This window comes from Amphibalanus amphitrite, unplaced genomic scaffold (assembly GCF_019059575.1).
Source record: "Amphibalanus amphitrite isolate SeventyFive unplaced genomic scaffold, NRLGWU_Aamphi_draft 000273F_arrow, whole genome shotgun sequence".
NCBI lineage: Eukaryota > Metazoa > Arthropoda > Thecostraca > Balanomorpha > Balanidae > Amphibalanus > Amphibalanus amphitrite.
Window position 1 is genome coordinate 167,240 of NW_024881768.1, and position 13,916 is coordinate 181,155.

Sequence of the window (13,916 nt, forward strand, 5' to 3'; positions counted from 1 at the left end):
GCTTCGATCGTTAATGAAATTTGTATTCCATGAGAAACTGGTTAAGACTGAACTTTTCCGAAATTGTACGTTTAACACGTCACAGTCGACCATCCGACCTGACCACGTGAGCGGCCGTCTCAGTGGTCACAGGTATTGACCGGTATGATCATGCTAAACGGGCCATTTATTTCGCAAAACAAATCATTTAAATTTCCTTCCGCCTAAACTGAGTTTAGAGCGACATTGCCAGTGGTCACAGGTAATGGTCGGCATGATCATGCTGAATGGGCCATGAAATTTTGCACAAACAAGTCATTTAAATTTATTTCCGTCTAAACTGAGTTTAGAGCGGCATCTCTCGTCGCCGGCCCTTTGGTAACGGTTCAGCGACAGAGCCGACTGTGGGTCGGGTCACCGTCACTGGCACATGGCGAGCGGGGAAGTGATTAGATGGTGCGTGGGATCTGGAGAAAGAGAAAGTGGGACATGGTTCGACTCCCACCGCGCAGAGAAGCGGGTCAAATGTGCGTGCGGCGCAGCGCCGATGGCTGTGAAAGCCAGGAAGAGGAAATGACCGATCGCTGTGAGCGCAGAGATGCGGGTCGAATGTGCGTGCGGCGCAGCGCCGATGACTGCCGCGAACCAGGAAGAAGAAATGACTGATCGCTGAGATAATGAGCGGGACCGGGATGGAATTGACTGGGAGACGAGGCTCTGGCGCATTTCGCCCATGGAGGATAATAGTCTGCGGAAATGCGGTACCGCATTCCACTAGTCTCCGCCATTACAGCGCTCCGACGCATGCCCAGCGGCGCTGGAATAATGGATTGGGACGACGGGCCAAACAGCAAACACACCGGCTAGGTCGGGGACCAGCGATCAGGCGGTCGGCGCTGGCGCTGAGGATAACGTCGAACCGGTGGTGTTGGACTCGGTGCACTCAATGCGTCGTCCGAATCGCCATCTGGACCTTCGGGTGAGGAATGCTCGGATGATGCTCCTGATGATAAATGTAGTCCATCGGTGGACTCCATTGTTACGGACTCCCTGGCCGAGTCGTAATCGGACGGGGTACTGGCCGGTGCCGAGGAGATCGGCGATTCCTCTGCTGGTGACTTTGGTGGATCGGGCGGCTTTGCCCATTGAGGCCGGTTTATCGGCCGACTGGAACCATGGTCATGGACCGACTCAGTATCCCAATCAATAGCGGAGTTCCGGGATGATGGCCGACTTTCATTGACCTCTGGCGCAGCCTCAGCGTGATCACCTGCAGGAGGCGATGAGTTCTGATGCTGGCCTTTATCATTTCGTTTGTCCAACGGGGAGCGCTGCTGTTTGATACGATCGACATGCACCAATTGCATACGCCCCGTGGTTTTGTCTTTGATCAGATAGTTCACATTGCCGAACTTGGCAATCACCACAAATCCAGGTTTCCACAACATGGCCAGCTTACGTGTTTCCCCGCCTGTCAATTTCGGGGTATACAAAAGCACATCCTGACCGATTTCGAAGGTTCTGAGCCTGGCCTTTGAGTTGATGCGCCGCCGGTTTCGCTCATTTGCAGTCCCCATTCGTTTCTGGACCTCCGCAAATGCTAAGTGCGTGTGCCGTAGTAGCTCATCTACATGTTGGGAATATTTTCGCCACTCTGGAGGAGGATCGTTGAGCAGCAGAGCATCCGGTGGCAGCGTGGGACGCCTGCCATACACAAGGTGGTAGGGAGAGTATCCGGTGGCGGAATGAACCGATGAATTAATGGCCATCATACATGAAGCGACAAACAAATCCCAATTTTCATGACCGGATGACACAAATTTGGCAAGAACATCCGCGATCACGCGGTGTGTCCTTTCGATTTTGCCTTGACTGGCCGGATGATAGAATGTGTTGGTGCGTGAATCAATTCCGAGTAGACGATAGACTTGTGACATCACCTCACCGACAAATTCCTTTCCTGAATCGGACACAATCTGACAGCACCCGTGGCGAAAGAAAACGCTACGAGTCAGTGCCGCGGCAACCTCCTTGGCCGTTCGATTTGGTAAGGGAATGAGCTCTACCCAGCGGCTGTAACAGCAAACGGCTGTCAAGAGCACGGTATTTCCACGATCGGTGGCGGGTAGACCTGTCATAAAGTCAATGCTCACCTTTTGAAACGGGCGCGTCGCCTGGTAGTTGTCTTGAATGGGCGCTCGGCCCTTGAAACCGGCGGATCGTTGCTCACATTGGGAGCAAGACTGTACATGCTGGCACACATCTGCACGCATGTCTGGCCAGAAATACCGTGGTCTCAGCGCGTTTAGCATGGCTCGGGCGCCTCTGTGGCCGCCCATAGGTCCCTCGTGATAGCCTTTGAGCAGTAATTCGCACCACTGTTTAGGCACAACTCGGACCCGCTTGCCCTTAGCGCCTTTTGCGTATGTTAAAACGCCGTTTTCGTCGAATTGGTAACTTTTGTATCGTATCGGTCCCATGGTTTGTTTGTCCATTTCCATGCCGCGCATTATCCTTTGCAGCTGCTCGTCTGAAAGCTGCTCTTGCTTCCATTCCTCCAGGGAATAGGAGCCGAGACCTGCTTCCATAACGGCACACACCGGATCTTTGGGCGCATCCAAATCGATATCGGCAGTCTCTATACCCACCTCCTGTTTCAACGTTGTCCAGGAGACGCGGGTGAGACCATCCACATGTGGTATTTTCTGGCCAGGAATATGTTGGATGGTGAAGTCATAATCCAACAATGAGATGGCGTCTCGGGCCAGCCGAGCGGAGGAGTGTTTGGGATCTTTCACTGACTTGAGAAGATGCTTCACGGCAACATTGTCACAATACAATGTGAAATGCCGCCCTTGCAAATACTTTCGAAATTTTTCGGTGACCGCAAATACCACGGCTAGGGATTCGCGGGCATAAATAGGTTGGCATATTTCTGACGGTGTCAGCACACGACTGGCATATGCGATGGGGTGTGTTCCGTCTGGGAAGACCTGTTGCAGCACCGCGCCTATGGCTCGGTCACTTGCATCGGTATATACTTCAAATGGGTATTTGCCGGAGAAATCTGGATATCTGAGCACTGGGGCCGTCGTCAAGATGGTTTTCAAGGATTTAAACGACTCAGCACATTGATCGTCAAACACAAATGGTACGTTCTTCTTCAATAAGTTGATCAATGGTAGGGCGATCTTCGCATAATTCGGAACAAAGCGACGATAGAAAGCCGTGATCCCTAAGAAAGCTCGGGTTTCCGACTTGTTTGTGGGCGGGGAGATCTTCGTGATGGCGGACACTTTGCTGTCGTCCACACGCACTCCCTGTGGCGTGATGACGTGCCCCAAGAGTTTGATGGAATTGCGAAGTAGGTTGGTTTTGCTCGGCTTGTATTTCACGCCATATTGTTGAGCCAATCGGAATACCCTTTCAAGCACTTCCAGGTGGTCAGACTCATTCGGGGTGGCACAGATGAGATCGTCCAAATAGCAGCGCACTTTGCCCGTGGCCAGCACGGGACTGTATATCTGATCAACAACTCTTTGCAATGTTTCTGATGCTCCCTTTAGCCCCATGAGGACCACCTTCGGTGTAAAGTCTCCCAATTCAGTGGTGAACGAGGCGTACTTTGCGCATTCGGGTCGGATTCTAAGTTGCCAAAAGGATTTTGTCATGTCCATGGAGGAAAACCATCCTCTATGGCGCCCCAAATCTTCAAGAATCTGATGCATGTTCGGCAAGGGATACCGAATAGGTTCTGTGACGGCATTTAACTTTACAAATGATTGCACTAGACGATATTGATCTGACTTTGATGTTGCACCGGCCTTTTTCACCAACAAAACGGGAGATCGATAGCCCTCATATGCCGGCTCAATTAGTTCATGTTTCAGCATGAGCTCCAGCTGACGGCGCAGCTCCTCCCTCTCAAATTCAGAACATCGATAAGGCCGGCAATACACTGGTTCAGAGTCAGGCTGGATTTTTATGGTGTGGGTCGCAATGGGGATCTGACCCAGGTCGAAATCGTGTGAAGCGAATATGCTCTCGTAGTCACACAGAAGCGTCTCGACCCGCTTTCGCAATTCCTCCGGCAGATGTTTAAGATCGAAGTTTTGGAGGAATGCGTCTCGGCTGTCCCAGCGCCCCGCCCATCTAGGACGGCTCGTCCTCTCTCCAGCCCGCAGGGCATCGGCGCTCGCAGCTTTCTCCCTTGTTGGTGTTTCGGCCCCTGAAGGTGAAAGTTGGCCGAAATTCACCGTCGCGACGCATCCCTCAACGTGCGTGGTGGTACCGAGCACATATCCTGTCGGCAGTTCGACAGTCTGGTCGGTTGGATTGCAGAGTTGGATTTGGATATATCCAGCCTCGCTGGTTTCCCCGATGAGGTCACCCACTCTTAGAAAGGGGTACGTCGTATTGGAAGGATCCAACGGAGTGAATTCGACAATTTGTCGTCCTGGTTTTAGAAGATCCGATTTAACAGTTAAAATGACACCTTGGAAGGGTTGGATAGTTACTGCCTGCGTTGTCATCACGGCCCTCGGGCCATTGTAGCCCCCGCAACGTGACGTGAAGGGCACCTTTTCCTCTCCCACTTGTACGCAGTTGTCGGCTGCTCGTAAAATAAGATTTGCCTCCCTAATGAAATCAATGCCCAAAATACACGGAAACGGGATTCCGGTAATAACATGAACTTTCGCCGAGGTAGTTTGATTTCCAATTTTAATAGGCATGTCCGCTTCTCCCAGGTCCGGGAGCAAGTTACCGGTGACTGATCGGAGCTGAATTTTAGTTGATGATCGCAAAGTCGGTTTATGTATCATCTGGCTCCAGGCAGTGCTCGAAATGAGTGTTGCCGCTGAGCCTGAATCGACAAGGGCGGTCAGATTTTGTCCTAGAATTTGTACAGGGATATGAGGCAAGTCTGCTTTTCTTAGCATTATGTGATTTATGGATATCTCCTGATCAGGGCCGGAAAATGACTCCGCTCTGGAAGGGTCAGACACCGTCTTGGCGAGCGGCTTCAAAGCCGGTGCTGGCCGTTTAAAGCGGGCATTCCAGCATGTGACGGAAACGGTCCCCTTTCATTGCCCGGGCGCACGGTGCTCATCGGAGGCGGGCCTCTCCACATCATTCGTGGGGGAAACGCCCCGGTGGGGGCGGGTAGGTCTGGCGCCTGGCGGGGTGGCCAGCTGTCGCTCCGGACCGCGGGAAGCGGGCCTGGTACGGGACCCCCGGAGCGAAGGCCTGATCATATGCCAGCTTCTGGCAGTGACGCCACATATGGGGACCACCACAATAGTTGCACCCCCCACGAGGTCCAAGTTGCGCCTGTCCGGGCGGCATTGGAGGCCGCACAATTGGGTACTGAGGTAGTCGGGGATGAAATCCGACTGCGTTCACCATCTCATAATGTCCCTCTGCATCGGCGGCACTCCAGTCAGGAATCGGATAATCAGGACCATTTCCATCAGCCACGCCAGCTGACGCGGCAAGGTTGTAATCATCCCCCATAGGGAAATCAGCCCAAAACGGCTGATTTGCGCTGTAGGGAGCGGCGGCGGCCATTTGGTCCCGCACCAGTTCCGTTGTTTCTGCCATGTAGGCCGAGACAGTGGTTTTCAACTCGGCCATCTGTTTTTGCAACTGGCCCATCGCCTCCGTGCTGTCGCTTCCGCTGGTAATCATATTCACCTGGCCACCATACCTCTCTCTTTGGGCTTGGTCGAACGACTCTTTTCGAGCTAATTCGATCACTGCCTGCTCCATGGTTTTAATGTCCTTCAGATTGAGGTACTCCAGAAGGTGCTGGCGGAGTCCCTTCTGGAAATGTTGGTAGACCAGGGAATCGGCCACCTCCTGACTGGTCGGCTCGGAAGAATGTACAAGAGAAGGCCAGAGTTTAATTGCCATTCCCTTTACGCGTTGAGCGTAGGCTCGCACACCTTCCTTTTCACCTTGATGGCAATTAACCAGATCCATGAGCGTGGTTAGGGAGTCAGCCGACCTCTGGAAACGTTCTCGCAGGGCAAGCCGGAATTCCTCCCAATGCGCGCCTAGCGCCGGGGAGGTCGTACTCAGCCCTTTCCCTTCCAAGAATGTCCGGTAAAAGGCTTTGGCCGAGCCTTGCAGGCGCATAGGCATGACCTGCATAAGGTCGCCGCCGTCCAAATTGCCCAGCGTGGCGGCACCTGCAGCTGACTCCAGAAAGTCACGAACCGTGACGCCTCCTCGCTCCTCTCGATCAGGGTCGTACACAACCACCTCCCGGAGGGCACCGAGGTTTTTTTGTCCCCGAGCCGGTGGTGACACGTAAGGGTCGCGGTCCGCTTGACCTCGGCCCGTATACATTTGTCCTTGGTAGGGACTACGGGATGCGGCGCCGATACCACTGACCCCTAAGCGAGCGGCCTGCGGCGGCAATCCCGACCCGGTCAGTCGTCCGGGCAGAGGCGGCGGAGGAGGCCTGGGCCGTAACAGCCCAGAGCGAGGTGTAACGCCCCCGCCGGCCTGATCGGCCCCATAATAGGGTCCATACTCATATGTATAGTCAGATTCATCTCCCTCTGGCCGCGGTGGGGCAGTCGGGTTCTCCTGCCCCCCTGGTTTATCGGAGGGTGAAATTGGTGAGGCGCCCGGGGGAGGCATTGCCAATTACAAAGGTGAAGTGAGACAACTACGTCACGACACACGACTCTTAACCTCCAACGGTACTCACTCGGTGTTGATCAAGAGCGACCGGAGTGAATACCTGCAGGTGTAGAAGAGTCCCGTATCGTTGCCGTGGATCGTCTCTGATGACAATTTGCCAACCCTGCGGGAGAACAGAACATCAGCAGCAATATGACCCTTCGAGTTCCGTGATAGTGAAAGTAATCAGCGCTGTCTTCCTAAATTTCTCATGCCTACTCGCGCACACACAGCATCATTATTACCGCTGTCAAGATAACGTTATTGACGAGATGACAAATTTTAACCATTTTAACGACCTCCAGTAAGGTCGGTAGTGACAACCATAAGTTTATGAAAAACGAAGGTCACTGGCGAGCACGACAAAAGGATTTCGAGCATTTGTACTTCATGCACCATAAAACTTTAAACTTTGATGCCCAGCAAGAATTTAATATTTTTACATAGGTCATAGGTTTGTCGGCCTATCAATGTTCAAACGATTTTTGATGAATAGGTACATTTCAATAACAAAACTCAGCATATTTTGTATGATGCTTCTGCAACATTTAAGCAAACCTCAGGTTATACTTAACGAGGAAACCAACGATAATCTCGATCACATAATTACGATTTGGTAAGGCTTTACAATTTCCTGTCTAGCAAAGATTGATTTGACCACTTATAGGGTTTTGAAAAACGCGAAAATCATCAGTGAGTATGAGTAGATCAAAAGTTCTCTAGCATTTCATTCATAGCAATGGTTTTCAGGCATAACAATAAATTGAAGTTCTCTTCAGGACAGGCCTTTATCCGTGACGAAAACATTTCAATTTCATCACTCGCACAACATTCAATTATATCAATCATATACTTTCATCAATCAATCATACGGTTCGCCGTTTATCGGTCAGATATTTCCTCCCACCTATGTCTCATTATTGCAGTCGTCACCAAATTTCCCTAATGAATTTTGGTGGCTGGCTCGCTCGATTGTCCCTGAGTAATGAATATTTCACGGAGTGAGCAAATTAAATCGGCACATCGACTGGGGCTGTTCGGTCGAGATTTACGGGCTTCTCCAACCAACTAATGCAGTTTAAGACTTATATAGCGGTCGGACAAGGGTCACACCGACTACAGCACAAAGCGCACGCAAGACAAGCTAGTTCGGTCGAGACTTATGGGCTTCTCTATATCAAGAGAAGGGATCGCTGCCGACTTGCACAACATGCCGCCCAAACAACAGGTGTCTGGGTCGCGGATTTACGGGCTTCTCCAACCAACTAACGCAGTTTAAGACTTATATAGTGGCTGAACAAGGGTCACACCGACTGACATGATTGTGCACGCGAACTAGCCTGCTCGGTCGAGACTTACGGGCTTCTCCATATCAGAAGAAGGCTCACTGCCGACTTGAGCGCAATGTGCACACGTAACAGCGATTCCCGGCCGATGCACCAAAATTTATGTAATGTACCCGTGATGCCAGCGGCAGCGCTACCGCCGACACCCGTGCAATCCTCCAACAGCCGTCTGCCACCCAGCCGTGGTGGTCCAACTATTATCTTTACTTTACTTAGGCATCCGGTGGACAGGGAATGCATCACCTTTGTGCACACACGGTTGGGTCGCGCACCCTCGTGGGTTGCGGTGTGCATTACACCGTCTTAATTGCAAGTTACGTTATTATTACATTTACGTTACGTTAATGTTTAAACTCCGTGACTCATTCATTATCTCCGTCTTTCGTCTCTCGTCTCGAATGTCTCCCTCTGCCAAACAAGATAAAGATTTCTGCTCCGTTATTATTTACATAAAACAAGTATAACGCCAAAGAATGAAACAAGACTGCTCGGGAATGTACGTCTACGGGAAATTACGTCGCCTCAGAATAAACGCGCAGATTAGCCTAACATACCCTAACACGCGCAATCTACACATTTACTTTACCTTGCTCCTAGCCTAGCTAGGGAGGCGGGGTGAGCACAAAGCCCCATCCTCCGGGTCAGCGGGACACCTACCTCGAGCGAAGCCACCACACGAGAGCCTCGATCGGCCGGCGCTCACGCGTTATAACCCAGCTCGAGGCGGGAGTCGGAACGGTCAGCCCGCCCGAGGTGAAAGCCAGCCTCGCGTTCCGACGCGGCGCCCGTCGACCAGGAAAACCTATTCCTACAGGCGCGGGCTTTACACTTAGCGGAAAAAACCAACGGATTGCTCTCAACGAGATCTCGCGATTGGTGGTATATTTTTTGGTCCTAGGTCAACATTTGACCTACTTTTGACCGGTCAAAGGTCAAATTTTCGGAAAAATAGAATTTTTTCAACTTTCGGCGGCGATTGCGGCAAAACGGTGGGAGATATCGACTTGAAACCTTCACTATCGTGTTCCTTGATCATTTCTCTATCGTTTGGTATGTATTTCGTTTCCCTAGCTCAAACAATGGCGCGTTGGGAGCGCCGGAAGTCGGCAAGGTCACAGTCGGCGGCAGAAATTCGAAAAATCAAAATTTATATTTTTGAAATCTGATTGTATTTTTGGATTTGAGAGGTCCATTTGCTCCCTATAGAAGCTAATATTGCTGCATATTCCCATTGAGGTGACAAGAATTAGCAAAATAGTGGTTCGGGCGCTTTTCAAAAATAGTACCGGACGCTGTTCCTCTTGTGACGTCATAGCTCCGTGACCTGACCTGACCCGGTCAAATTTCTTATACCATATGATAGCCAATACTTGCCCCAACATGCATGGGAAGTTTCATCACGATCCATCAACCGATGTCCGTACCACCGGCAGGAAACCTCGGGCGTTGGCACTCAGTTTGTGAAAATCCGGCCGGAGGCTGTACCTCTTATGACGTCATAACTCCGTGACCTGACATGACCCGATCAATTTTTTTTCGGCAAAAGATGCGCAAAGGTTGCCCCAGAGGGCATTGAAAATTTCAGCCCGCTACGACAAGCCGTTTAGCGTGCACTTCGAAAAAACCTCAGGGGGGGGGTTGATACAACCCCCCCTAGGCGTTCTAGGGTTAAAACTGGTGCCAGAAGTGCACAATTCGCAAAAAAGTATTTAAAACTATTTAACATATTGGTACTATGTTGATACTCTCTACGGCACCTACTGTATGATGGCATAGCGATGACGTCACACTCAAACCAATCAGCGTTCAGAAGACAGACTCGTCGGATTGTGTCAGATAAGCTGATTGGTTAAAGCTGAGCTGGTTGGAGCTAATTGGTAAAAAACCAAAGCCTCGCCGCGGGTGGCTGTATTGTCGGATAAGAACGCATTCCTGGGATAAGGACGCATTCCTGGCGTATTTTCTTTTAAAATTGCCGATAACTACGAATGGAGGCCGAAATCGGCCGTAAGGAGGTAGACAGATAGGTTTTCGGACACGGGCTTACAAGATGGCTATCTCAGTTTCAATCCCCATGTTAAAGGTGGCCCTTTTCCTTTAAGTGTCGTGTGTTGCAGGGTTGCGGAGTCGGAGTCGGAGTTACCAAACTGTTACCGATTCCGACTCCAGAGTCGGAGTTAGGTACCGCTGCATGGCTCAACGTCATTCCCAACCTGTTTGCTTGATACATAGCTCGTTGACCATTCGAAATAATTTTTGTTTTTGTAGCCATATTCCTGTTTTGGACGAGCGTTTTCAGCAAAAGAAGTGAAGACTGTTATTTCACCAGAGCCTGCTTTTAATTCTGCATGTCATTTGTAAACCATATTGGCAATGTAAGACCTTGGAACGAACAAATGATATTTTCAGGCAAAATAAAACACCTTATCTATAAACTCTATTATCATAAAATGCGTTTTACAAGGAACGTCCGGAGTCGGAGCTGGAGTCAGAGTCGGAGTCGGACTCCATTTTTGAAGCTGGAGTCAGAGTTGGAGTCACCCTTTTCCGTAGATATCTCTTTTTGTCCTTTTCCGTAGATATCTCCTAAACGGCTGAAGATATCGCCACCAAAATTTCAGGACCCCTCCGGGCATCAATTTTACACATTGTGACCCAACATGTTTCGAAAGGTTATGAAAGTTTGGCCACAAATGACGTCAAAATAATGTCATGTTCTACTATTTTCGACAAAAAAAAGTTTCGCGAGAAGAGCTGCTAGGGCTACAGATCTGAAGCTACAGAAAAATTCTTAAGACATAAAGGATGTAGAATTGACAGGGCTACAAAACTGTTATCTTGGATATTTGAATTTTTTGGATTTTGACCCCAAAAATCAAAAAAGTTATATTTTGGATAATATGGATATATTAGCCAAAAAAATCCCAGAAGTTTTTTTCAAATTTAAAAAACTGGAATATATATGATAGTACCCACCGTCTTCTATCCACATACCAAATTTCAGATCAATACGCAACCAAAGTCGTGACGTCACGATAAGTGGCTGGGGCATAATCAGCTGACGGCCCCGTGTTAAAGCAATGGGGCAATACTTTGCCGATTTTTCCTAAAAAAACTGGACCTAGTTAGATGGTTTTAGTAGCTGGATTAAGGACAACGATGTATGGTCTAATTATTCTATAGAAAAATATTGCAAAATCTAATAACGCAAAGCACAAAATTTGGTGAAAACCTAATTTGCGGCGAAGTTGACGCAGAAATACAAAACATCTCCGATCAGGAGGTTTAAAATCATAGATAAAAAATAAAAAACATTTACAAAATAACTAATATGGTAAGGACGCCATTTAATTGCGTCCCAGAAAAGCTATTTCTGGCACCTAAAAGCTGACTCGCCCCAAAATTGGTCCTCAGCACCTATTTGGTGGATACCAGCACCAAGCATGGAAAATGACCTTAATTAGCTGCTTCTGGCACCTATTCATCGGTACGCCTTACTCTTTTTTCTGAATCTGGCACCTAAATGCTGAGCGTAGCACCAATCTAGTAGAAAAATGAACTACTGGCTGGTAGAATCATGTTGTTCTGGTATAATGACCCCTGGAGTCTAGCCTAAAGGTTGCCAGTGCAGCTACACTCTAAGACAGCCCCGTAGTGATCTCAGCATTGTATATGACGTTTAAGTAAGCAAATAATATTAATTTGTTTGAAAAAAACAATGTCATTTAAATATTTAAAAGTATTTATTTGTAATGCTTAAAGGGAAACATTTTTGTGAGTAATTGTCTCGATTTTGACCATTAAAGCGGGTATTGTATTTTTTGACGTCATCAAATAGCTCCAAAAAAGAAATGTAATGTTTTCATTCCGTTCAAGGCCGCTGAAGAAACGCGGGATCTTGCGTGGGACATTGTCCGTTGTTTGCCGCGCAGAGTTGTGCCGTGGTTGTGCCTTTTTCATCCGTTTCTTACGTATGGCATATGTGTGCATGAAGCTTTGATTTTGTTTTTGGTTATTGTGTGGCCGGTGAGTCAAACGCCCCTGTAGAAACCGGATGCTGCCTTTGATCGAGATGGAGTCAGACGATGATTGCAGAAAGCTAATAATATCGAAAAGAGGGCCGGTTGCGTGGCATGTCTGTTCAGAGTTGACATTTTGCTTTACTCCAGTTTATGACCTGAGAGCCTGGCTGGAAGTGACGGATCCAAACTTTTCACGTTAAAATGGCTGAGGGTGCAATAATCTCTTAAGTCTTAGTCTCTACATAGCGGGCTGGTATAGGAGCGTCTTGCTACGCTGCACCATAGCTGGCTAGTGATTCTCTTTTGGCTAGAAATGGCATTAATCATTGTCTCCACTGGCGAAAATGACACTTGACATCACCGAATGCAACGTTCATGTTGTTAGGATACATAAAATCAGGAAGATTACGCGAATTAGGTAAGCAAACGTGGAATAAAATAGGTGCTGGATGTTTTGGTTTTGGTGCTGAATCAGCAAACAGCAAATACGGAGTTCAACTAGACGATCTGGCAACTTTAGGCTGTGTGGAAGCAATTAGGTGCCAGATTCAGATATTAGGGTCGAATAAGCATTTTGGGGCTGATCAGCAATTAGGTGCCAGAAACAGCTTTTTAGGGACCAGAAACAAATATTCCCCATATGGTAAATTTTCTCCTTTGCTTTTTACAAATAAAAAATATTTAACCAGCTCAAACTCAAATCAGTCAAACCTTTCGCACCAAAATCCTACAACGTGGTCGCAGTTCGCGTCTTCAAGGTCATGTATTTGGTGCGTCAAGTTCGCCGCCCATAACAAATTCGCGAAGTTCGGCCCTTTCCGCTTTAAAACATAGCATGTTTTGGGCGTAGAAAAATAGAATATTCTCAGTTTACTTAGAAACTGGCCCTCAAACTATCTAACTAGGTCCAGTTTTTTTCTAAAAATACCGATAAAATTTCGTCCCATTGCTTTAACACAGGGCCGTCAGCTGATTATGCCCCAGCCACTAGTCATGACGTCACACTTTGGTTGCGTATACCTCTTTTTTGGCCAAGTTGTAGCGAAAACACTGTTCAAAAAGATCACGTCAAATTTTCTAACTCAATATTTAGCAATTCTAGATATCGTAGCGCAAAACAAAGACCATTACTAGACTCCCCGTGGCGAGCTACATCGAATCGATACCCATTTTATGCAAAAATATCAACTTTGAAATTTGACTTAACCGGCGCCCCGTTGAAGTCTGATAGGTTCCACGTCCTGTGTGGGGGGGGGGGGAGGGCAAAGGGCCCCCGTCGTATCTCCGGAACCAAAAGCCGGATCGGAAAAGTTCAAGCGCCACTTAACCCGCGCCCTGGTGGGGTCTGTTTATAACGCGACCTGGTGGGGGGGGGCTATTTTTTGCCCCCCCCCCTCGTATCTCCGAAACTACTGGACGGATCCGCAAAATTCAAACGACGTTCGAAAGGCCTGTCAAATTTGTCGAGGAAAACCAAATTTCATTGACCTCGGGGTCACCGATGACGTCACAGGTAAGGTCAAAGATGACATGTTTCACCGTTCACGGGTCTTCTAGGGAATGCGCTATAACACCGAGGAAAACGCATTTTGTCGAGAATCAGCGATAGGGCGTCAGTTGCCTAGTAGATATGTTGCTATTAGAGGTCACTGACAATACCAGGTCAGGTCACAGGTCAGGTCACCAAGGGTCACAGGTCAGGTCACATGAGCCCAACTTTACTAAGGTTGTGTGATGCATGTTTTATGGCCAATTTTTCATTTCCAACTCAATGGTGTTGGTTATAAGACTATCAGGTACGGCTTAGGTCACTTTCTGGTGAAGTTCAGGTCAAGGTCAGGTCAAGGTCAGGCCAAAAAGGTCAAATTTTGAAGTTGAT